Genomic DNA, 27,891 nt, shown 5'->3' with positions numbered 1-27,891 from the left:
ACGACTGAAAGGCTCACTCATACTGATATCATAATCTCACGTTATTATGATAATTTCAAAATATAATTATCATTTTAAGTACTTCGACGTTCATTCATAATCGTATAAAGAAGTAACTGACCATAAGTAAAAACAGCTTGTTTTCGGGCAAAAAATAATACTCTGCAATTTCAGAAAAATGGACCAATCACATATTCCACATAGCCCCATAACATTTGTCGTTGTAATCGTTGTGGGAGAAAAGTTGTAGTTATAATTAATTCCACGATCCTGAAAGCAAACAGCAATCGTCGGAAAAATGTTATACAACTGATGATTTTGATAAATTCTATTATCGATTGAGCACTTATTTAGAGTTTAAAGAAGAATAGTCACATAAAATACGCCTAATTGTATTTTTGATGCGTGCCTATTTGAGGGATAAGAAACTGGAAATGCAGAGAACATAAGATGAAAAAATAGTTCAAGATTACGCGATCCATTGTATTTGTAACCAAGTGTATTCACAGGAATATATCACTTAATCGCCGTTGAAAAAATATAACGAGAACAAGTGAAGCGGAAGTAATGGAGAACACAGAATGGAAGGAAGTTGTAGTAAATTGACCTCTTGCACGTATTTGTGTGGCACAAAACACGTTACTTTTAATTTCGAGTTAACCGTACCGACCGACCAATTTATTCAATCTAAGTGCAATAATTTATTGCCGGCAATTGTTAACGAATTACCAACCCGTTGGGAGGTGATTCTATTTTAGTCTTATTTTTGAAGATAAAAGAAGCACACATCTGAACCGAACCAATGTAAAATCGATGTTGAATGTAATTAAATGAATGCCTTGCCTATGCCTGTATGTTTAAACTTCTAATGTTTCAATATCATTTGCAGACTAAAAAAAGCCTTTCCGACAATTTTGTTTGATCGACCTTAGGCGTAGGTACCTCCTTTATAAATTTATTATTTTTATAAATACTTTTGAAACTATGTTTATCTTATGCGAGAAAGTATTCGTTAAAACACTATCGAATCATTATAAATTGGATGCCGTTATTTAGAAAGATGCACTTAATTGTAGTCCTACTTGGAAGCTAGGAGAAAATAATTTTTATACCTCGTTAACTAAATAGACGAGTAAAATGTACCTGCCTGTAAGGGAGTTTGGTTTAAACAGGGTACCAGAATGAACTGAGCTCTTTTTTAACACCATCCGTTATTTTTCCGAAAAACGAAATTCCAAAGGAAAAACCATGAAAGAAAATAAATTCTTTGCAAATGAAACAAAAGGAAAAAACATTTGTTGAGCTGTGTGAATTTCAGTTTTCATCAGGGTTTCGTGACTGTGACTGTGAAAAATGTGAAATTTTATCGCAATCTCCTGATCAGGTTCTGAACTCGACGTTTCGACCATTTCTCGTCCTCAACTGATTTCTCTCCAGTTTTCAACCACTAGTTGGAAAGTTACCACATTGTTACCATACTCAGTTCATTCGTTTGCCTAATTTTAGTCTGGAATAGTCTACTAATGACAGTTGACTACTGTGTTTGCAAATAGTTTATTTAGTGCAGTGGTAAACAGTGAATTTTGAAAAAAAAGTGACAATTGATGATAGAAGCATGAGTATTGGTAAGTTGGGCAGTGATGCCAAAAGAAAATTTTTGAGATCGGGAGCCCCCCGTGAAAAAGTGGGGTGAATAATTTTGACGGGTCGATTTTACATATTTTGACCCCCCTGAACATGAATATGTCATTACTTACAAGATGCGACCTCGAAAAATGCACCAAATTTCAAATTGAAAATTTCCCCATTTTCCAATTTTTGTGAAAAATACGTCAAAATTGCGGTTTTTCTTCAATAGACCGCATACATTTTTCAGGATCGAATTTTCAATACGATATTCTAGTGGTAGAGGTCAAATATGACATTTTTAAGTTTATATGAGGTCGATATGTCGAGGTGGGGGGAAACAGGAGGTACCGCAAGTTGACTAGTTCCGAGGATTTTAGTTTAGCATTTAAAAAGTCACAATTTTTGTTTTTTTTTCTTCAGAGCATATTCGACGATTCTTCAGTATTGGAATCGATTTCAAAATTTTCATCGTAATAACCTGTTCTTGAAACAATAATTCATTGTGGAGGTGTAGAAGCGAAATCCTTTTGACCACTTTGCTGGGGCGCGGGGAAAACAAACGTTTATTCAAATCTATTCCCCTCCCTTTCAGAAAATTGACCCATGCGTCCATCCAAAAGTTTAAAAGCTCGAGACATTGCATTGGAATGAAATAAATTCCCTGAATATAAATAAGATGTATGTAGGTAATATTTTTCTTGAAGAAGGAATGGTAGGAGAATGGTCGAAAAATATTACCTACATACATATTATATACATTCATGGAATTTTTTTGGCATCATTGCCCAACATACCAATTTTCATGCTTCTATCATTGATTGCCACTTTTTTGCAGTTTGCCACTGTACTAATTTTGTATCTCTATGGATTATAAAACTATAATGAAAAAAACAATAATTTCCTTTGAAAGTTAATTATCTTACAATACTGGGTGGCCTATTAGTGTGTGGAAGTGCAATAGCTTACTAGATCAAATATAAAAACAAAAATTTACAGTTTTTGAAGGTACAAAATTACTGGTTTGATTTTGTCACAAAAACTAGAAGTATTTTAAACGTTACATTCAGTGTTTACTAGTCAAAAAGGTGATTATTTTCAAATCATAAACTAAAAATGCATTTTTTGAAAACAGTCAATTTTAGAGTGTACATTATCAGACATAATTTGAAGGGATAAAATAGTTTTATGAAATGGTGAAATAATATACTGGGTGTTCCATTTAAAAAATGAAGTTTTTGATAATTGAAATCTCCTGAATTGATGCTTATCTAAAAAACACCCCGAACCTCAAATGAAACTTCTATTCTGTTCAAACATTTCACCAATCCTTTACCTTCTTACTTACCAAACAAGTTTAGTTACTTCTCAATTATAACGTTTACTAAGCCAACCTAACCAATTTTTGTCAAATCTTCATATTTTTCGCTCCAACTTGGTAACGTTACAATTTATGAGAAAAAAAGTGACAGGGCTAGATGCAGAATTTCACGCTAAATTACGCTGTATTTAAAAAAACTTAACTTCATGTTGTCACGCTTAGGCTAAACACCCTGTATACCCCAAAATATTTTAGAAATGTGTATCTGTGCAAATATAACAACTTTTATTTAAATATTTTCTTTTTAAATTTCATTTTAAGTAAGTTATTGCACTTCCACACCTTAATGTTATATAAACAACACATTTGATAATTGCTGTTACAAATATACAATTACTCTTATTTTTCTCAAACCTCATATCTAGTATTCTGCTTGGAATAAATTCAATTACATCTTGTATCAAAATTCTCATAATTACCACCAAAAGATTGAATTTCTAAGAAATTGGAATTTATATATTCATTGCACGTAGGGTTCCAACATGATTTTTAACGCACAAATTTTCGAGAGTGTTTCTCTTTCGTTTCGTATTTTAAAATCACCCTTATAGTGAGCAGTAACTTTATCTCTCCGTTTTATATTATTACTTGAACGAATTCTTTCTAAGGAATCACAGTAGGTATTCACGTTTTCAAGAGGGAAATTAAACGTTACGCATAAAAATTCTTAACCCTTTCCCATCGATTTTCTCTTAAGGTTCGATGGTAGGAGTTTGTTCTCTTACAATTATAATTATAGTTACTCGAAAGATTAAGTAGTGCAACCACCATGTTTTAGATTTTAGGTCTCTTCTGTTTTAAAATTAGTTTTCTTAATAATTTTTAAGAAATAGATAAAAATTGACGTTTCGTCAATTTTTATCTAGAATAAAATTTTAGAATTTAGGGTGTAAAAACTCAACTCAATGGTTTACATGACATAAAAGAAAGTTACAAGAGGATGATTGACAGGAACCTATAAATTCGAGAGGAAACGAAAACAAAATGCGGAGAAACGGTGGATTTACAAATTGATGGACTTTCTTCACTGGTACATCTAAAGAACAATACACATGTGTCGATAAAAACCTTGAAAACTTTGAATTAGATAATTTGCTTAAGACAGATGAAAATTTAACGTTTTTACTTCTTTTAGCCTTTTTCAAAATATCAATTAAATCTCAAAGCTTAAGTAGCAGCCCTCGTAGTACGTGTCCACTCTGTCCTTAATCATTTGAATACGTTAAATCCACCAAGTCTTAACACAGAGTTTAATTTGTAGGTTCGATTTATAGTATAGAAATCTTGAATGCTCGTCAAAACTTCTTTGGCCCCTTTTCATCTATCTCCAAAAAATTATAAAAGAAACTAATTTTAAATTCAAAAAGACCTAATATATATAGATATAAGTGTGAGTTCTATAGCTTTTATTAATTCGTTTTGAGGTATTTCTGTATATTCTTTAATTTTGTCTCATTTTTTATTAATATATTTTTCACAATGTTAATAGGAATATTTATATTTAAAGAAACCACATCTAATGAAATAAATGCATATTCGTTAGGAATTTTGATTTTAATCTTTTCTTAGAAATCCTAAATGTTTTTGAAATAGTAATTTTTTTTGGTATAAAGTTTTTTTCAAAATATTTTTCAAATAATTAGATATGATAAGATAAGAGGAGTTTGAATACTTGAAACAATCAGCCAACTTTGGTAAACAATATATTTTAGGAGCTAAGGCATTGTGAATTATCAATTTTCTTGCATATGATGGTAAAATAGGAAGTTGTTCTTCCCAGATCGAATTAGATTATTATTTTGTTTTTGATACGAATTCGTAGGGTCTTGTTTAATTTTTTTGTAAGTTGTATCATCGTTTAATGATTTCATCATTTTATTATTGTATGATTCTGATTTCTTTGTCACAAGAAATATTTGTGCAAAATTGGGACCTAAAGATAAAACTCGATCCATACCAGATGTAGTGAAAGTGAAAGAAGTTTTATCTTTAGGTCATAAACCTGACATCTAGAACATCTAGAAACATATATGTATATAGAAAATTAGAAGATATGAAAAAAAAAATGACACACGTCCCGCAGAACTGATGTCCCATATAGGATTTTATGATGGGCCGAGCATAGGCCCAGACTTGGGTCAAGCATGTACAACTCTGACCCTAGCTTGGAAGCTATTATTGGCCCAGACTTGGTGGAATCCTGGGATGATAACAATGTCCCTCGCTTGGTTTGCAAGCCTGGAACAGGCTTGGTTGCATAGATGAACCCAAGACTGTTCTGCAACCCTGGTTGCTTATAAAAATATTTTCAATATAATGTTAATAAAATCATAGTTTCATGACAAATTTCAATTATTGCACTCTACTTATCAATTCACATAAAAATGTCAATAAATAATTAAATATATAAAGAAATGATACTATTTTTTATTATCCAATTTTTTTGTGTCTTCTAGGCATGAGAAAATTTTGTTCATAAAAAATTATTACTTTTAATGTTAAGATATCTATAATAGATAAGATATTAGAACAAATTTATATAGTTATTCAGAGTTCAGTCCGTTTTGGGTGACTATAGGATGGTCGAGGTGGGGTTACCTTGAGTTCACCGAGACTTGGATGAATATGTTATAGCCGAGGTAAGGTTATATAGAGTTCAGCGAGGCTTGACTGACTATAGAATGGCCGGAACTAAGTTATCCAGACACCAACCAGGCTTGGACCATTATTGATTAGCCAAGTCCAGGTTTCTCATCGTTGGCTCAAGCTGAGCCCCGTCGTTCAGCTCTGGGGGCTCCTATATGGGGTAGAAATAGAAGAATGGTATATACTTGAGTGAAACTATGAATTTCAAATAAAATTTTCTCAGAAATTATTAGAACTCATCATTTTCATTCTAAAATTATGAATAGTCCTCACAGATATGTGATATAAAATGCATCGCCTACATTGAAAAAGTTAATATAGTGAAGCTGATAGACTGAACATTTTTTCGTACAAATTATGTTTGATATGTGATTAAACAATGATTAGAACATAAATTAAAACGTATTATAAAAAAGTGTGAGTAAACTGCTAGATCCATCATAATAGCTCCAATTTAAAAAGCAGTATTATCAAATTTTCATCTTCTTAGTGTCAACCTACTTCAACGCAATACAGGAAACAAAAGTTTACCCATCGAACCTTAATCATTACGCGTAAAAATATTTCATACTTTCCCTCTCTTGATCTTCACGTTAATATCACGAGATCCGACTCACAATTTTATTATTTTCTCTGATTTTATCACACGGACTCCTCTTCGTAAAACTTTGCTCTTCGGAATTAATGCATATTTTACGATTTTAATATCGAAGAGATGAGAGAGTCTTTGCTTGGTAATTAACTATTTTAAGATCTTCTATTATGGAAACCCTAAAAGTTGATTCAGGGTGAATTTTAACAAGGAAAAGATAAAGTTCAAACTGATATGAAGTTAACTTCGCCGAAATTGTACAATGGGTAGGTTATATTAGCGTGTTTTCCTTATTTACTCATCAATTTTATTGATTTACTTAAATAAGAGAAATTTTTCCATCACGGAATTATAATGGAACATCAAACATATTTTCTCGTTGAATCTACAATTCCGACACATAACATCTTGTGCTATACGGGCTCATTCTTCCCGTTCCCAGAAAAACATTGTGAATGGGTGAAAATGTTTATTTGTAAACCGAAAACTTTATGTTCCGTGGACTTGTTTCCATACCTTTAATAAAAATAATAATTCACATTCCACTAGTTTATTACTTTTATGAAATCTCTCGGAATTCGAAAGTGAAACATGCTGGATCAGTTGCTGTAATGCAAAAGCAGGAATTCATATAAAAAATATGATAAATTGGACATTCACCAGATGCTGCTGGAAACGAATTGTATATTCCCACCTGAGCTGAGCGGTGCAAAGATTTAAAAATGTTTAGCAATCTGGAAAAACCAAAATTAAGGCTTTTTGTCGAAGGCATTAGGACAGGCGTTTTCTGGACCCTTGCAGTTTCATATTTCCACTCATTTCCAGAGAAAGCTCAATTGCAATCCTTAAAATTATTGTATGCGGCCTTTGGTTTTTTATGTATCAGATGTATCAGATAAATATCTTGCACGAGAAACAAACAAATCTCTGCTGCTTATGAAAAAACATATCAAAGACGCCGATATTATAGAAATATGTATAAAAAACAAAATCAAACGAATCTACGTATGCCCCATATTTTAGACTTCCATTATAAGCAGACAGGACCGGATTCATGGTCTATGTCGTGGAAGAGTTCGTAACATTGAATCTTGAAATGACATTCCATCGAGTTGTTAATATTACTCAATCCACTAAGAACTGTCATTACTTGTCTATATTCTCTAGTAATCCGTAGATTATGCATATAGACCGGAGTTCAGTGGCGCATTTATTTGAAAAATTATTTTAATTCGTAGTTTTTTTTAAAGAAGTCCGGGAGGTGTTCCTGATCATAAAAGTGTATGATGAAACTTGATATATTTTGATGTTATTGTTTAATCAACGAAAAACTAAATAAACCAGAAAAAATGTATTTTTTGCGAACATTTAATTTTTTTTATTCTTTATAATATTTCGAATGAAAAAAATCCTCGCAGCCACTACCGTTTCTCCAACCTATTAATTGTTATGATTTTTTTAAGATTGAAAATTGCCGACAATTTTTTTGAATCAAATAATATACCTGAAAAATCGAAATGTTATAATTTTGAACTTTTCATAGATAATTTCAACTATATCAAGCAAAATAACCTAAATTTTGTTTTTTTATATGTTTATTCACATTTTAACAATGTGCTTCCTTCGCGCATACACGTATACAGTATGAGAAAAGCCAATGGGGCGTTTAAAAAATTATTTGCTGTTTTTCAGCGATGATACGTTAACAAAAATTATTATTATTGATCTATTGAATTTTCCAACTGAAAGTTTTATGTAATTAGATTTTATTTCAGAAGATTCACCCCAACATAATAAAAGTAATCGAAGACTTGAACAGCGATAATTACACATATATCAGATTGAAAAATAAACTGAGTAGTAGAATACCTGTGACGTCCGGTATCAGATATGGAGACAGCCTCAGTCAGTCCGAGCTTGTTAAGCATCATAATGGAGATTATAAACGAGGTAAAGCAAGCTGGAAGAGGATAACGGATGAGAAACAAAGAATTGAAAATAGTATGTTATGCTGATGACGCAGTGATCATCTCAGAAGACGAAGATAACTTACAAAGGCTACTGTATAGGTTTGAACAAATAGCGAAAGCTTTTAACGTGCAAATATCCCTGAAGAAAACCAAATCTTTTACAGAATCCAGAGAACCGAGAAGATGTAAACTCGCAATAAACGATCATGGTGTAGAACAAGTGAAGTCATTTATATATCTAGGAACGAACATAACAAGTAATAGAAATCTAAAGAATGAACTGAAAGGTCAACATAACTAAGCGACTTTTAAGAACCACTGAAACGCGAACGCGATCACAGAATGTCAGATTGCAAAGGAAGAAAACCGAATACATCCAGGACCACCAGGACGACCACCTACAAGATGGTATGAAAGCTGGTCTTCATTATCCCAGCAGCAGCTAGGCAACCATTGATGCATACACAGGACTAACTCCTAACGTACGATGAAGGAGAATAAGAAGATTTTTTTCTCATTTTTAAGACACTCTAGATAACTTTTTCGGTAATTGAACAGAAATATTTTGTCTTAAAGAATCATTATCAGGATCTGTGCTAGAAATAAACTTTTCTAACTCATTTTTGAATGAGATGAAAGAAGACAAATATACCTGTTGTGATCTATGAGCAATCTCTTCCTGTTACGATGAACACTGGCTTACCTGGTTTTTATTTCATAGCAGAGTTCACAACATAAGTAGTAAATTTTTTTAAATGCTTCGTAATTCTCTTCTATGATTATATTTATTTATCAACTTCAAGTTTTTATAATACAATTATAGTTTGCACACTTTATTAATTAACTAGAGCATCCGCAAAACGCCATACACGTCAAGTTTAGTTTTTGACACGAACAAGTTTCGACAAATAATGATTCAATTTATAACTCAAAAATTGAAATGCTGAATTTGATTTATGAATACAAGTACAGTCGTTGACAGTTACGAGATACTCTCTAATTGATTTTTCTCAACTCAAATTAAATTTATTCCACTCTCTTACCACTGCTGATATCGAGGATAAATTTACCATTTGTATTTATTCTTTGGCTAGCTTAAATGAATCCTGGTAAGGTCAAGGAAGTGATATAGTCTGGTAACCATCTCCTAGCCAGTTTTAACCCAGGGGGTGTGTTCTTATGCTTGAAGTTTCGTTAAAACATTCTGCAACGTTGTGAATATCTTAGATCATTATAGAACTTGAATGTTAGGAAATATTATGGAACATTGTGAACACATCAGAACTTTTTTGAATGATTGAGGAGCGTGAGGAGAGAGGAAATATAATAAAAACGATTTATGACTCAAGAATTGGGGTACAATATATAAATTAAAAGGATGACATCCAGGATAGAGTCCACAAAAAGTGCATTATGGGAATATTGGAGTATTGAACCCAAAGACTTATACTTTCTCACCATCATCTAACTATACGTAGTTTGCTCTCAAGTTGTCAATTAGGAGAATTAATGCATATATACCACGGATAAGAAATGTAGCTTCGAAGCAATTAGTGTAGATCGATTCATGCAGAGGTTTCCCTTCATTATCCGAGAAATTCAGCAGCTTTCAGATTTTTTATAAATAGCTGATATGAAGATTTATAACAATTTTACTTTTTGTTAGTGGATTTTTCGGCTGTTTAATGTAAAAATGAGTAGCAGTGTTTAATTACCATAGGAAATCACTAAAAACACCTGTATTGTAAATTGGAGCTAGGTTAGTTTTGTGTGAAATTAGTTGGTTCGCAATTTTTGTAGATAAAGGAATATCCTCAAAATATCATTTTCTATATCTCAACTAATCATAAACTTTTTATGTTTTTCGTGAACTGTAGATTTCAGATGCATTTTGTATATAATGCGAATTTGATCAAATAAAACAAAAGATAATTACCAAAGAAAAATACATATTGCTTAGCTAGCTCATTAGAAACCGAGTACCAGGACTCTCCATGCTTTTTCTGATTAGGTCAGTGAATTAAGCTTTACATATTACACAAAGTAGGCCAGTTTTATAATTAACGTACCTCACAACGAAGCGTCTATTTACTTTGATGCTTTTCTATTCCCTCAAGGTTTCTTCGTTCAAGAAGAGAATAGCATACGTCTTTATATAAACAAGATAAAATGTACAATCAACTAAATAAATGAGCAGTTTCATTAGTGCATTGCTATGAAAAATTTTTTAGAAACTTTATTACTAGGTTGTAGTGACGGAATTTTGAATGAAATTTTCATTAATTTGTTCAATGTTATTTTATTGAATAGATATGAAATGGACAATGGTATTGACATTGAATTAGAATTGTTAAACCCAAGCATGAAAGAAGCTACAAAACTAACAAATTTGTTACAATCGTTAAAATAAATCAACTGTTCTACAATATGAAAACAATAATATAAACATTTTATCTGCAACTATAAAAAAATCATAGACTAGAATTTGTGACGGTATCGAAGCTGTTATTAGAAGCTGTTGTACAAGCTGAGAACTTAAATAACAAGCTTTGACGACAAAAAAATTAATGGAATGAATCATAAGAAATAACAATATATAACTGCAAATTGGAAACATGCTCGGGTTCAACCCATCCAAGAAAAAATTACAAAAGTCGATCCCCGTCATATTGCTTTAGTACCAGCTATTGCCAAGGTCATGGAGAAAGTCGTTAACCAGTAAATCTTAAGATGTCTTGAATTTGCTAATATTATATGTCGAAGGCTTTTGACAGGGTTTAACATGCCATGGAGTATTTCTCGTACATTTGGAGCTGGGCTTACAAGCATGACCTTAGGATCTCGATTCAATACAGAAAAGTACAATTCGACTTATAGGTGAGACAGAGTTGACCAGATATTCTGGACTTCTTAGAGTATAGAAAAAAGGTCGCTGACCTGACTCTGCTTTAGCGATACTACCACGACAAATGCGCTGTCCAGCATAATTCCATCTAGAGCAGTTTTTGTAAGACGCCCAGAACGTCAATTTGGAGAAGTGCAAGTCTGTGAAATCAGCTACCAAGGCACGTCTTGCCAGAACACTACAACCTACAGAAGTTCAAGATCAGAATCCACAGACACCCTCACACGGCAGGCACCATTAGAATTAATCGAGTGGTTTACCCTCTTGTGACTGCTTAACCAGATCAATCACCACAGAAAGTACTACATGGAGAGTGAAAAAATGACACTTGTAACTTTTAATAACCTAAGTAATAGAATTATCAATTGTAATTATAATTAAATTATAAAATAATTAAAAAGATTAATAGTATATTGTGCTTTTTCCTTAATAGTGGTAAATTGAGTATAATGTATAATATTCACGTGTAATGATTATTAATCATTCGAAAAAGGTAATTGACGAAGGACAAATCCAGTCTAAAAAATAATAGTTGAAAAAAATTTAAGAATAATCAAATTAAAGAAGATTATTGAATCGAAGCCATTTAAATATACAATATTTATTGTAACTTTATTGAAGATACTGTAAATATAGCTGTAACTTCGAAATTATGGCATTTAGGTATAGACAAAAATGTAGATACCACCATAATACCGGCCGTACCGCACAAAAATTTATAAAACTCGTACAAGCCGTTTTTGAGATAATTCAGGCGTTCCATACATAAAACTCACTCTGTATATTCAGTTGTACAATCCAATAGGAATAATAACCGCTCAATCAAGAGCTCTTTGAGTCATTTATTGTCGTGAGTCAATCCACGTTCAAATCATTTTCTTCTTCTTCTTCTAAAGATCATTGTTTTGGTAGATCACTTGTTACTTGACTTTCCCATTGGATTTTTGGTCTTCCTTTGGACCAATTTCCTAAAAGTTTCCATTTTTTTTAACTTCACTATTATTTTTCATACGTTTTATGTGTCCTAGCCGATGTATTCGCTGCGATTGTATATCTGGTGATAGTATCCGCTCTAATTTCAGTGTTCATTAGGATTCTATATTGTCCTTAACTTTTTTTGCCCATATATTCTTCTTATCATTTTTCTTTCGAAGTTGTTAAGTTTTTCGTCATCAAATTTTGTTAGATTCATCGTTGCTCCTCCATGGGTTATTACTGTTGACCTTATTGCTGTTCTATATATTTTCGTTTTAGTAGTCTACTGATTTTTTTGTATAGAATTAGAAGCCGGAATTTATGATACGCTCGGTTGCCTGCTTGGATCCTCTCCCCGTTCATTACGGTTGTTTCCTTTAGATTCTTTACACTTCTCGTTATCATCGCCAGATCATCTGAGTATGCTAATATTTGGACATATTCAGTAATATTTGTACCTGTCAGCTTATTAATGTTTTTGGAACGTGCAATTCTGACATTCAAGCTTGTTGAAAGTCTATAAATAAAATGTGGATATTCATATCTTGATCGTTACATTTTCCTATAATTTGATTTAAAATATGAATGATGCATCTATTGTTAATCTCCCGGGACTAAATCTATATTGACGTTCTCCAAGATTCGATTCCTTATACTTTTTTAATCTTGTATAAACGATGGAAGTGAAAATCTTGTAGTAGGTGACAGATCTGTAATTAGCGCACATTTTTGGGTTTCCTTTTGTGAATATGGGCCAAATGGCTCCAATATTCCGTCCATATTGCATTTGTTTGTTTTTCCAAACTAGTTCTATCAATTGATGAAATTTATTCAGTAGTTAATTTTCACCAAATTTCACTATCTCATTGACGATGTCGTTTGGTCCTTCTGCTTTGTTTAATTCCAATGTTTTAATTGTATCCTCTAATTATTATTATATCAATATTTTAAACATCTTACTCACATTAACGAAACAACAGACGATTTGTTTTATTAAATAACTGTCAATTCTTCCCTTCGGCATGTTATGTATATATAATTTTTACAACATAAATAAAAATAAAAAATAACATCAGTGCCTTACATGTACTCTAGCCACTACACAAGGGAGACCTTAATAATACGTTTTTTACGCACAACTGCTTAAAGTATGTTTTTTCACAAACTAGTGCGTAAAGTAAAGATTTACACAACCGAAAGTGTGTCTAGAGGTTAGCTATGATCTCGAGATAGAAATGAAGCTTCCTATCGAGGTATGTATACTATTCTATTCACAACCATCATATTTCGATCAACATTGTCCTTGCCTCATTCTGGATAAACCTAAAATTTAACAAAAAATGACGAGACATTTTTCGCAGAATAAACACGCAGGTTAGATAAAGTCGGATGGATATTAAGTTCGCGAATAAGAAATTGAGAAAAATGTCTTCCGATGAAGAATTGATGGATTTTACCTCTCCAGCAGCAGCAGAAGGGCTGGTGCCAGAAAAAAATTGAGTATCCCTACCCAAAAGCTATTGAATTATATAAGAAGTGGTGCGTAGAAAAAAGTGAAGAGTACCGGTTTTGAAAGTGTACTCTTAGCATATTTTCGAGAATAAACAAGACAAAGGGAGGCGTCCACTTTGTGGACAATATAAAGTATGTTTCGAATTATGCTACAAATTGAATAGAAAACTAATATTTAGAAACATGGGCAACTGTTTACCTTCCTAAAACCAAAAAAATGTGGGCTTCAGGCTCAAGAAATCGAACGTATTTTCCAGAAAAAATATGTTGGATTTTTTAAACAAAGCTTCAAATGAATTTCTACCGATAAAGGTAATATATTTATGATCTTTAACTAAGTATTAAAAAAAATCATGTTTGAGCTCATATACGTGCACAGTTATTATGGTACAGTGCAGACTCGATAATTCGAACATTTATAATAATAGTCCGAGTTCTTCGGTAGTTCGAACAAGCATTTTCAATTGAATACTCTCTAATCCGAATTTCATAGTACTCGATAATCCGAACCTATACTTTTAGGCCTATTTCCTACAGAAATTATGACTAGATGTTCAGGGATTCCCCCAATTACCCTTTTGTTTATATCTGGGACTCACATTAAACAGGTGTACTGCTTTTCTATGCTTTTGAGCAATGATATTTACATACTTTGTTGGGATGTGTGTAATGTAATAATTTTAGGTGATATAAGTTTTATTTTGATATTTACTTAAATAAAAATGCCCCCTAAAAGAAAACACAAGACATTGTCCATAAAACAAAAAAAGAGAAATTATTGAAAGACTTAACAAGGGAGAAAGTGGAAAAGTGTTGACCGCTGATTATGGGGTTGAAAGATCTACAATCTATGACATAAAACAGAAAAAGTCTAAAATCTACAGGTAGGATTGATTTTAAAACAATTTTAGTGCTTTCCTTTGTACAGCTTGTTCCTAAAAATGTGCATACGATCTAAAAATGATTTTTATTCTTTTGAGCAATGTAAACACATCATCAATTTGACGTGAAGACTTTTGACATTTTGCAAATTTAAATCAATTTTATGTCAAATTGACAATAATAATCATTGATTATTATTGTATATAAATCAACATCTGACCAATATTTTATTATAAAATATACTAGGATATTAGTGGCCCTAAAATACACTGCTCATTTTTTGTCAAAGAAGTTAAAGAATCGTATACATTTTCTTAGGAACCAGCTGTAGAATTGTGTAGTTTTTCTTAGATTTATCAGTCAGTGTGGTTCTGGCCCAGGGTGCAGAAAAGCTTTACGAAAAGCTGAATATCCTGAAACGGAAACTTGTTTGTATGCGTGGTTTTGTAGACAAAGATCGAGGCATGTCCCAATTTCCTATGAAGTTTTATCTGCTAGAGCAAGACAGTTTTATACCGAAGCATATGGAAATGATAATTTTAGTGCTAGCAGGGGCTGGATTTGTAGCTTTCGAAAAAAGCATAGTCCGCGTGCTTTAAAAGTGTGCGGTAAGAAACTATCCAATGATCAAATTGTCGTCAATCCTTTCTTGACTACATTTAAAGAGAAGGTAAGACAATTAAATCTTGTGGCTACTCAAATAAAAAACGCAGACGAATCGGTCTTCTACTGGAAAAAACCGGAAAAAACGCTGGTTCGTTCTCAAGACCGCACCAGGTCGAAAAATAAGCAAAGAACGGGTAACATTTTTAGATTGTTTCAATGCAGATGGGTCACATAAATTACAGATGGTAGTGATAGATAGGAAAGATAAAAAAAGCACGAGCATTCAAAAACGCTGACGTTCCTGTTGAATACAAATCCTCTGCTAATGCATGGATGACTACAAAGATTTTTATAGATTGGTTTCATCAATCATTTATACCTTAGGTTAGAAGGCATTTAAGAAGTCATAATGTGCCTGAAAAAGCGCTGTTAATCATAGTAAATGCCTCAAGTCATGGAACTGTAGAACAGCTAACTGGTGAAGATGGAAGATTTACAACATTATTCCTCCCACCAAATTGTACAGCACTCATGCAGCCTATGGATCAAAATGTTATCAGACTAATAAAATTATTTTAACGAAAAAGCCTTTTAGCCCACATTTTATCAAATAACGAATACAACGTTGTTACGTTGTTAAACTCTTATGCAATGCCATGCAATGCTTGGGAAAAGGTCTCTTTTGAAGTTTTGCAGAAGTGCTGGGACAAAATTATGTCCGATAACGATGAAGACATTGAATATTATGCTGCAGATCTAATTACGCCTTAATCTGCTTTCTTTGGACGCAGTTAAGGATGGTAAATAAAAATGTTTTTTGTTTGTTACTTTTTCATTTAACTATATTTTTTAAATGTTGCTGGAATGCTTAATGTTTTGGCAGAACCAAATCTAACATGATCTGTTATCACTGGAAGAAGCAGATGGAGATGAACCTGAAGTTAGCTAGCATGAGGGATCGGAATTAGATTATCAAAACATAACTGTTAAGAACCCTAAAATAGCTAAAAGTTTTAACCTGTGAAAATGGGCCGATGAAAATGATATTCCATTAAATGATATACTTGTCCTTTAAAGATTAAAAGACATTGCGTTTATAAATAATCAAAGATGTGTTAAGCAATCGACAATTACAAATTACAGTATTATATTTTTCTTATTGTCTTAGTTCGCATTAAAAATAGGCGTATGAAGCTTGTCGGACGGGCGAATTAGTGAAAATTTTCAATCGTGCTCTTTTATTCCAAAACACATACAAGTAGATCATTTTTTATTACACATCCAGAATGGGTGAAGATCATTCGAGATTACATGAATTTGAGAAAAAACATGGAAATCTATAGTTTTTTTGTTCAGCTTAGAGGAGGAATACTAAGAAACAACCAAATGGTATTGTGCCCAAAAGCTGATTTTTCCCAAAAAATTGCAACTTTTATGAATTTAGAGTACTCTTAGAGTAGGCTCTAAGAAGAACCGCCGCTACGTTACTTACCAAAAACGGTGCAAATGTACTCCAAACAAAAAACTGGGAGGATGTAAATCTAGTACTGTGGCAGAAGGTTATATGGATAGATCAATGGAGAATGAAAACAAAATTACCATTAAGCTGCCTCAATGTGCCATGTCTTCTGAAGCTGTTGCAATAGCATTCAATAGCAAAGCAATTAGTCAACCAAAGAGATAACTGTTGGAGACCTCATCGCTGGTACTGACACAAATATTTCTATAAACGCTCATAATAATTCAAATTCAATCATTAATTTCAATAAGTAGTTTGTCGTGATTAAGTTCATTGTTAGTTTCAATTGTTTGCTATTAAATAGGTATTATAATATTTGAAATATTCATCTAGAATAGATGAGAAAAATTTTAACGGACACAACATTTTAGAGGGCGGAAAGTGAGGGTAGGAAATGAGGGCGAGAAATAGAGGTGTGTAATATGACACTTTCTAGCCTTAAATGACGTTACTAATGACAGCATTGCATATATGGTTGTGAATAAAAATTATTTTTTGACTCATACTAATATATAATGAAAAATGTTCAAAAGATTTGAGAAAATAAACACAAAAAATTTTTATATTTTGATTTGTACACTTTTAACCTCAATCTATGATTCGGGTTTCATCTTCATATTCTAGGTTCGCGATTTTTCCTGTAGAATTTTTACACATAATAACGAACAACCCGTATGTTCAATAGTCTAGTTATAAATATGTGAAAAATAAATCCAAAAGTATAAATAGAATGTATATGTATATTTTCTATACTAATGCACCTAAATGTTCTTGATTTTAGGTCTCTTCTGTTTTAAAACTAGTTTTTCTAATAATTTTTGGAAGATAAAATTCGACGTTTTGACTTTTTTTCAAAATATTTTGAAAACTAATTTAAAAACAGAAGAGTCTTAAAAAGAAATTGAAGAAATATATTTCCTACACTCTACATTCATATTTTCTTTTCTTCACACCTATAAGTAAGAATCAACATAAGTTAAATTTTTGTCCGCTATTAGATCATTTTGACACGTTCACAGTCTTTGAACCCTTTAGTTATTACTTAATCGATTTATCTTAAAATTGTTCCCATACCGAATCGATATGAGAATTTAATGAAGCATATAACAGTGACTGTGCAACTTGAACTACCCGATTGAAACAAAAGTTGAATTCGGATAGAACAAAAAAAAAACTAACTTCCTGCGCTTCAAGAAATCACATGTAAAAACGGGTTTTTTTGTTCAGTAAATTGAACGGAAAATGAGTGTTACTGGTTGTGTATATGTGTAATTAGCCGACAAAACTTTTACAATTCTCACATTTTTTTGTTTTGTGTACTTTTAAATCAATTGTGACACGGTCTTGTTTTTTCAAACCAAGCAGATGTAAAGAAGATTGTCGGCATATTGTGCAGTAACTGCTAGCAATTGCCTTACGATTCTGTTACTTATTTCATCAAAAATAGTTCAGGTTCACATTAGCTAACAAAATGCAGAACCAATAAATGTTAGTTAAAAATAAAAAAAAAAGTTTCATGCCCTTGTTATGTACTGTTTTTGACCATGTAAACCAACGTTGAATTCGTCAGCTGTCTCGGTAATGTGACTTCAGAATCAATATTCTAAATTTCATTATTAACGAGCATTCGCTTAAGATATGACCAAAAGCTCTAGACGTAGAACCATCACAGAACCACAAGAATTTGTCGTCCAAACCTCGGCATAGTAGCACCCACCATCTTAAAGCAGTGATTTGGAGAGTATGAACGCTGTTGCCACCCAAAAACAGCTCTGATCTTTTTTAGAAAGACAATGTGAAGAGTTCTTTATCAATTTTTCGCTAGGGATGAATTCAGATGAATAGATAACAGTGTTTCTTTTTCTTCTTAGTCTCAGTCTGGGATCTCTACTTCTAGCTTTTTATGAACCTTATAATTAGTAGTGGGACACCTCCGAGGTTCGATCAAGATCTTCTTCTTCTATCTTTTCTATAGGCAATTCTGGTTGTTTCTTTCTTTTGTTGTGCTTTTAAGTTATATTATCGCTCCATCTTTTCCAGGGTCGACCGACACTTCTCCTCCCGGCCGGCGATTTGTCTCTTGCTATCTTTACTACCCTATCATCTGTCATTCTACTTATATGATTGTTCCATTCTCTTTTTCTATTCAATAACCACTCTCCTCCACATTACATGTTGTTCTAATTTAGTCTCTACTTACTCGATCTTTCAGTGTGTTCCCCGTGATTCTCCTTAGTATTCTCATTCCAGCTGTTTCCGGCATTCTTTGTCTTTTGGACGTGTCCAGTCGCGTTTCTGCTGTGTATGTCATTATTGATCTTATAAGAACTTGGTAAATTCTAAATTTCTAGTTCCGTTCTAATATGTTTGTTTCTCCATATTGTTTTATTGAGGCATCCTGCTGATCTATTGGCTTTCTGTATTTGTTTTTTTACTTCTGATTCTACATCTCCATAGCTTGATAGTGTGTGATGCTTAAGTAGTTAGTTTCCATAATCTGTTCAATGCTGGTATCGTCAATTCCTATCTTACATCTAATCGGTTCTTTGCTAATGACCAGTGTTTTTTTTGGGATGAAATTACCATGTTCAGCTTCTTTGCTACTATATTGAACTCGTGAACCAATTTTTGTAAGTCGTCTTCACTTTCTGCTACAAGGATAGCATCATCTGCATAGCAGAGGATTTTTATTTCTCTATTTCCCATCTTGTAACCTTTCCTCTTTTCCTCTGCTTTTATTATTTCATCCACTATGAGATTAAAAAGTAAGGGGCTTAAGGAATCTCCCTGATTGATATTCGTGCCTACATTTATTTCTTCTGTAAGTCTATTCTTGCCTGTATTTTTTTGTCTTTATATATGTCTTCTATTGTCAAAATTTTGATAGTTCTTAGTTTTAATTGATATGAAACATTTATTCATTAGAATTTGACGTCATTTCTGAATATCGTAAACAGACTCTCACTTCTTATGTTTGTCCAAGTTAGCCACACCTGGTACATGTAATTAAAGCCAAATTGATGTCAACATTCTTAGATCAATAAAAACACCTTTATTGACTTTACCATGATTTGACGTTCTTGATATAATTGCAGTTTTAAAGGGTCTTCTCTAATGAGGCCAGATTCAGTGTTTTCATCGTCTTTATTTTCATACTGGAAGGTATAAATAGTCAACAATTTTAGGTGTAATACATATTTATTTCCTTTGCATCATGCCGATAAACATCCAGTTTCCATCATGATGGAAATTCTGATCGTTGAGCATTATCGATGCTTGAATAGCCGTGTTTAAACTTCAAACGTTTAAATCATACAAGGTAATGATGATTGATTATTATATCGAACTTTCAGTCTCTGTTGTTGAATAATTATATATAACAAATAAATTATTCGATGTCGATTATTAGTCCTCTCGCTAAATGGACTTATTTTGGAATAAGATGTTTTTTAAAAGAAAACCTGGAAGATCTTCCTGTTATTGTGATCTGATTATTATCACAATCAACGAAAAATTTTGTTCCATCCTAAATTACTACAAGTGTCTGTGAACTAAGTGTCTTACTCCTTCAATTATTATGTACAGGGTCCTTCATAACGAGCTGAATCGATATGCATATGAGAAAATTTGCCTCAATTTAAAACGTAGAATCCAATCGCAAAGAGAAAAATAGAGGTTGCTATTTGAAAAAATTAAGTGTTCGAAGTTTTTAGATAGCGAAATTCGGCACCATTTTCTAAACACCCTATATAAATTTTTGTTAAGGTTTTCATAGATTTTCAAAGCTGCAAGTGTTATTTCCCCAAATCCCAAAAATATTAGACCTGATTCACTTAAATTTAGAAATAGTGGAAAAAGTGGGGGGCTTGCATGTGTCCAAAAATTTTGAAAATTTGAAATAATTAAAAAATGGTGGACTTTAGGCATGCTATGCCTATAATATATTGAAATTTCGCGTGGATTCCATAAACCATAGCATTCTGTTTAAAATAACGAAGTTGGGGTCCACTTCCGGTATAACAAAACACATGTAAGCAAATTTTCAGTAGACACTAGTCGTAGTACTTTCCCATATACATATCGATTCATCCCATCGTGAAGTACCCTGTACAATTATTATTGTCAACACTAACACTAATATGTAAAATTCGGCACTTTGCTCTGCTTTTACACTAAGCACTTAGTTAACCATCTCAAAAGGCTTAGTCCTCTTCAGTCTTCGATGTTCACATGTTTCGACATTGTGACTCTTTGCGAATTTAGTGGATGTCTCACTGTATTTATCTCCAGGTCTACATGAAGATCGCTGTTCCGGTATCGGTATCAAGGTGCATCAACGATGCTCCTTAGCACTTTATATTGAAATCTTTGGATTATTTGGTTAGGTTAGGTTAGGTAGAGTGGATAGTCTTCCCAGTAACCAATAAATTTTTTTGAATAGGAATTTGAACACCGAAATGAAAAAAGTACAAAACTCTCGCTGGTTGAGTCATTCTGTGACATCGGAAATGGCAACTGAAAGAAAAAGTTTCAGAAGAAGAGAGAATGTGAAAAAAATTTGACTCTGCTGGATCCTTCTAAGACACATCCAAAAGTTCGGAAATTCAATGCTGTGAGATCTAGGAAATATCTGGTTGTACTAAACATTATCACTGTCTTTCTGAGAGAACATTGTGGCTTCATGTGCAGAAACATGAAACGTGATGGCAGAGTAAGGGGGAACTAGCATTAAAGATTGATGTCACATGGCAAGAGGCGCCGTAAAATAATTTGCTACCTTTATTCAGATCCTCCAACTGTTCTTTTCGTGCATATTTAAAGCTTCAAGCTAAGCTCTAGTGATCTATCGTGAATTTTTGTTTTTATTAGAAATAGTTGAATCGCCCAATGTAGCACGAAATCTGATCAACAATTCACATAATGAGACCTCTGTGAGACATACCCATACCAGATACTCATCGTGTTATTTTACGGAACTTGTTCTTTTCAGTCCCATTGTGTCTTCAGGATGCTAAACGATAACTTTATTTGTTTTTCGTTTACTATAATTTCTTTGACTGAGTTTTTTCATGTCTTGAGTCCAATTAATTGGAAGTGAAGAAAAAAGAGCACGTTCTATAACCTTATACGTTTCGTTTTATCAAAAGGATCCTCATTTTCAGTATTAGAATAATATTACGTGATGAAAATTTCTTTTTTGTGGTTTTCAAAGTTTAGTAGATGCGACTATTTGTAGGAAATCTTCTACGTCTATGACAGAGAGAGCCAAGATGCTTACATACCCTGATCAATAGACTCATATACATCATGGCGATATCTGCATATACACATACGATCCTTGGGGGCTTTCGAGAGATGGGTAAATGCGGGGCGAGAGACGAAAAGGCCAAAGTGAACTAGTAGGAGGATCTCCGGGCACGGAAGGGACTATAGGGAGGACGAAAATACGGGGGGAAAGTAGTGGTCAAAATGTATTGATATAAATGATAGGGTGATGTAAAATTATTTGTATTAATTCCACAATACTGTTGCTTCCTCGACTAAAATTGATTCTCATGAAAATGTCAGTTCAAAAATGTTTGATATCAGTAAATACGTCGTACAATTGTTCCTCTTGGTTAATGTTGGAGCGTCCCATTGGATCTTGGGAAAAAATCAACTCTAATAACTGAATTTTCAAATCAACTTTCGTATACAAAGAATTAAAATGAAAAAAGAATTTTTTAGTCTCAAGACGTTTTTATGTTTATTTTCTTGGATAGATAATGCAATAACAACTTTTCTTAAATTTTTTTTATATATTATAAAACAATTAGAAATAAAACTTTCCTCAACATACGTGGTGTGTATTTGGGACGCTGATGACATTTGTTACACATTAAAAATTTATTCACTCAACACAACTGAACAATCATATTTAATAATAAATGCAATAAGTATTGTAATTAAATAAATAATGATAACTGTAAGTAGAAGACATTTTTTTAGGTTTATTTCAAACAAGATCTAGCAATAGACTTTTGAATTGATTTTAATGAAATTGTTGTTGATCTTGGAATGTTTTACATTGAATTCGGAAGACTGCGCTACGATCGCATTTTATTATCATTCCAGTTTGACCCGACAGCTGGTGCTACGATCCGATTAAGAAAAAATTTGAAAAAAATAATAATATAATTGGAGTTTAAAAAGTTTTGAATTGAGAATGAAAATATTGATTCTTCAAATTTAGTTTGAAGTAAATATTTCACATGGTTTTCTAATAAATTTACACGTGCGTTGATCAGCAAATATCCTAATCTACAAACCTATTTGTGTAGCTAATTGATTGCGTAACACATTATTAAACCATTTTTTAATTCGAAAAAAGGTGAGTAATAGAATAACACATTAATCAGACACACTTCGACACGGATCCTAATGATTTTTTCAGATTCATCTATAGCATTCAAACGTCTACAATTTCACATTCCTTTTGGTAATTGCTATAACTATTAATAAGTCACAGGGTTAAATAATGAAGATTTGTGGGTTAGATTTGAAAAATCCGCGCTTTTCTCTTGGCCCATTAAATATTGCGTATTCCAGAGTTTGAAAACCATTCGAATTCATTTGCTTATACCCTTCAAATATTAACAAAAATATTCTACACCCAATGGTACTACCATTGTACAATTTTATACATAAATACAACTTTTATTAAAACAAGTTTAATTTTTTATTGACACTACATTAACTTCGCTCAATCTATAGACATATTTACACATATTATAAATTGATTTCTAGAGACTGGCCATTTTCTGAACGGCAGGAAGAAGGTGTTAGTCTTTCCAGTACCTAAAGTACATAATCTGACTGAGTTGAAAGATTTGCTCTTCTTCACAGGAAAATAATCTTCCCGTGTATCAGTTAGGGTTTCGTAAGAAGCATAGCATAGCAACTGCAATGTTAAATATCCCTGACAACATAATAAGAGCATAGGATGAGGAGAAAGTTGTCTCTAGATCATGATCTTCTTTGCGCAAAGCTGAAATATCTAAGATTTGACGAAATATCTTGTAAATCCTTCGAAGGAAGAAGGCAGAGGCAGGGTTCAATAATTGGCCCACTTTTGTTCTCCGTTTATGTCTTTGATATATGTGACAGTGTCTCATTCAATCATATGCTGATGACACTCAGGTTCTACACTACTTTGAACCTGCACATCCAGATGCAACAGCTACACTTCAAGTCTTCTGGTTTTAGGCAGTATTAGAAATAAATGAATATTCTTAATACGAGAATACTGTTATAGAAATTTATTAGCAAGTTTACATTCAAGCGTGGTCGGAATAAAAAAATTTATAATACACTGTGTTGTGAGTAGAGAATAACATGAAGTTCCACCTTGAAGAACAGTAAAAATATGAATCCCAAGAGCTTGCTGCAGTATTTCGAACCCTAAACTTTACAGTTGATTTTAATTAGATGTTCCGACTCATAGTGGTGTTGATGAATTTTTAAGAAATAATAGTTATGAATAGTCCAAATTGTAGGTTGTGCAAATTTTTTTTTAACACTAAACAAATATCTTCAAAAATCTTTGTATATTATCATTATTATTTTTTCAAAACCCTCTAAATCAAATGAAGATTACAAGTTATATTCAATTATTACATATTTTACCACTAATGTAGGCTATATTAAACTGCTGGGCAATCTTAACAAGCGCGTAAATAAAATATAAATTGAATGTATCTCTAAGTAGAGGATTACTTAACCGATAGTTAAATTTACCATTAAATATTGGCATGAAATTTCCGGTGTTCCGAAATTTTGCTTCCTTCTGATGTCAAAAAAACAAATTTTTCACTGCTTATAGTACAGAACTAAATTTTTACCAAATATATCGGATATTGGGCTGTCATTCTCGACATACCAGGTGTGGCTATTAATTAATGAGACAGCTCATATATAATATTTTATTTTGATACTATGTATGTTTTTTTTATTATCAACCTCAATATATACTTATTCTCCACCCCTATTTTACTCCATACAAATCTTCCATTATTCGAAACAGTGCATGAAGCCATTTTCTGTTAGTTTCTTGAGCACGCGCGTCGCCTTTTCATTCCAACAGACTAAAATACTTTTCATTCTGATGCAGATTTGATTCGTCACGCATTATTACCTTTTCTAATATGTTTTAGTCATTTTGAATTTGAATATTTGCATTGCAAAAAAATCGATTCTATACCAACAAATGATACGGCTACACTGATTTGTTTACAGACATGGTAGACATGGCATTCGAAAGAGTAGGCTTCAAGTTAAACAGTTGACTGTCGCTTACATTTGGCGCATGCGTACTTTTTCTGTAGAATCTCGTTATTTAATAGCATTATCTTGTAATATAGCATCCATTTTATATATCTGTGTGTTAAGTGGTTATTATTGTTTTGTTCTTCAATAAAAAATTATTAAATTCTGTTTGTGAATCCCTTAGATTTATTGAAATATCAATGACTCCATTTGAACGGTATGAACAAATGCATTTAGTTCATTCAACACCAGGTCACAAGTTTGGACGCAGCAATATAAGATTGAATATTTTGAGATAAATTGAACATTCTCATTTGTATTTAATAGGGTTGTGCTTTTTCGGAGTTTATTAGAAGCACTTCTTTAAATTTTTGTGATATATTAATTGAAATTAGTTGAATTATCAAATTTCAACGTCTAGTATATTTCTTATTCGAGATTATATCTGACCTAGAAAATATCTGGAGAATACAAAGTCCTTGATATATGAAGTTTCTTCATTATTTTCTCACTAGACAAATATCATTCATCCTATTATTTTCATCCAAAGAAATTTAAAATATGTTTGTACTATTTGTACTATATACATCAGAATACAAAAAACTCCTTGAAATGGGAGTTACATATTACCGCTTTATCTAAAAAATTATCCACCCCTTAAAAGTTTATCATGCCCTTATTGAGACGCATCTCCGATATGCCCTTCTGGGGTGCGTGTGGTGCGACTCAATTTGAGCGAATATTCAAACTACAAAAGAGAGCTTTGGACTAAACAGCAGTGATTACTGCCGGGACTTTTTTGAAAGATTAAACATTTCGACTCTAAAAACGCTTCTCCAATTTCATAAAAGTCTACTTAGAAACGGGGAGCACGACCTTTTCCTACCTATTCCATGTTCAAAATTATTTAAGGGCTCAATGTTTTACAATGCTAAAAAAATGCACAATCACTTGCCAATTATTAGAACAAACAACCAGTTTTCTCAAAAATTATTACTTTTCGATAACATCTTATTTAGCATATTTAGTCCTCCGGCACTGTCCAATAACTACCAGTGAGATGGAATAAGGAATTGATTGTACGTAGTCCATGCCTTATTCCTGCTGAATATGTACAAGGGTTTGCTGTCCTGCTTCTCCTTCGTCGCCGTCTTTTCCATTATCCTGGCAAATCAGTTGATGTGTGCCTTGACACCACAATGTGCCTGTATGCCAATCTGAATATTAGTTATTAATGCTAGCAACGGCAGCGTCTTAGACGCAAAATCCCTTCGTGATAACGTCTAGGTACTATTACAGGAAGTTCGTTATAACGATCGGATCACGAGATATTCGTTTAATTACAATATATTGTGTCGTAGAAAAAAAATTTGATACATATGTCGACCTGATTTTGATACAATCGGTTCTTTAAAAAGTTAATGAGAAGCGGAAATTTTAAATGCTACACAACTAGTTAAATAGTTTAATTTAATCACAATGCCTAAGTTCCATACGAGAACTATATCCCTGCAATAATTTCCAGGGATACAGGTCCAATGTCACTTTCAGATTAAGTACACGCATATAAATCGAAAAAGATGTCAACGACGCACATGGGTCCTAACTAGTATCTGAGCTATAATTCATATTAGGGGAGAATCGAGACTCACCCTTTTATAAAATGACCCATAAGGTTTTCTATGAATAATAGTTATGTATTTATTTCAATATATAAACCACAATTTTAGTGTCAACATGATATTTTTCAATTTATTGATAACAACAAAAAGATAAAAATTAAATATCACCTTTTACGATTTGTAGACTTTGTAGAAGTTAACGGAAACTAATAACCAATATTATTTTTGGATTTTTCTCATGATACTAGAAAAAAATAAAGACGTGAATATATCTTCAGAAATAATGTTGCTAAATCTGGTAGCACAGCCTAGATTTCACAGTTGATCCCTTTCTAACCCTCTCTGATAGCATTATTTCCTCCCCATCGAAGAGTAAAATGCCATAACATTCGTGGAATTAAAAAATTACAATTTCAGAAGTTATTTTTTAAATGAGTTATCAAAAACTCATTTCCCTAATACGATATGTGAAGTACCAGAACGAGAAATAATATACATTAAATCATGTCTGTTTAAACATCTTCTTATCGTCGAAAACTAGGATCCCAGGCATTGACGCATATTCTGTGGTTCATGTAGACTAGATAAAAAATTATACTTTGATTAAAGTCTATATCTATCGAAGAAAAATAGTAAACCAAAATAATTATCAGTGCGTGATCAGCGTATCCCGAGCGAAACGTGGCACAAATAAATAGCCGTGTGGGAGGAGCGATCAACGCATCGCTGCAGAAGCCTCTAGATCAGGTGTAGTACAGGGACGGCATCGTATTATCATAATACTATGAGATTGTTTGAATTTGTTTGTTGCGTAATTTTCATCAATATGAAAATGTCACCTTTAGCTATACTAAGCATAAGAAGAGAGCTAAGAAGCTTCTTCAAGTGTCTACCTAATCCTTCGTAAGTACAGAGCTAATCATTCAGTGATCGAGTAAAAAAAAATTCAATCGATAATTTCGCCATGAGAAGAGTTGTATCCAATTTTTTTTTAACAAAAGACGAGGAAGGAACAGTTTATGATTGGGAAAAGTAGAATCGTTTACTGCCAGAAACTGGGGACTATCACAAGAAATGTTCTGTTTTGAAAATTGGTTTTCGAAAACTCTAGCAAAGCTTGAAGAGAGCTGTGTTGTCTTATTAGACAATGATTTATATCACACATAGGAAATTCCAACAATCGCAACTAAGAAAGCAGTTATGCATGAAAGGCTTACTTCTAAAAATATCGATTTTGATGAAGCGATGGCTAATACAGAACTTTCATAAATTGAAAAAGAAGATCATAAAAATGAGTTTTAGTCAAACTTTATTTATCAAAGGGCCGAAAAATAAAAGCATTCCACCATTT

The 27,891-nt window shown here is 32.5% G+C and overlaps 1 protein-coding gene and 1 long non-coding RNA gene across 3 annotated transcripts in view; both read right to left on the bottom strand.

The window, feature by feature from the left end:
• Positions 1–27,739, bottom strand: part of LOC130892637 (uncharacterized) — a 77,738-nt gene extending 49,999 nt beyond the window's left edge. The window contains exon 1 of the long non-coding RNA XR_009059070.1: positions 122–27,739. This is a non-coding gene — a long non-coding RNA (uncharacterized LOC130892637). The remainder of the gene's footprint in view (positions 1–121) is intronic.
• LOC130892635 (protein argonaute-2-like) overlaps positions 1–27,891 on the bottom strand; it is a 310,219-nt gene that overhangs the window by 129,901 nt on the left and 152,427 nt on the right. The gene's annotated exons all lie outside the window — the stretch shown is intronic.

This window comes from Diorhabda carinulata, chromosome 4 (genome assembly GCF_026250575.1).
Source record: "Diorhabda carinulata isolate Delta chromosome 4, icDioCari1.1, whole genome shotgun sequence".
Classification (NCBI taxonomy): domain Eukaryota; kingdom Metazoa; phylum Arthropoda; class Insecta; order Coleoptera; family Chrysomelidae; genus Diorhabda; species Diorhabda carinulata.
Note: the sequence above shows the minus strand (reverse complement) of the source record. Positions and strands in the feature narration are given on the sequence as shown.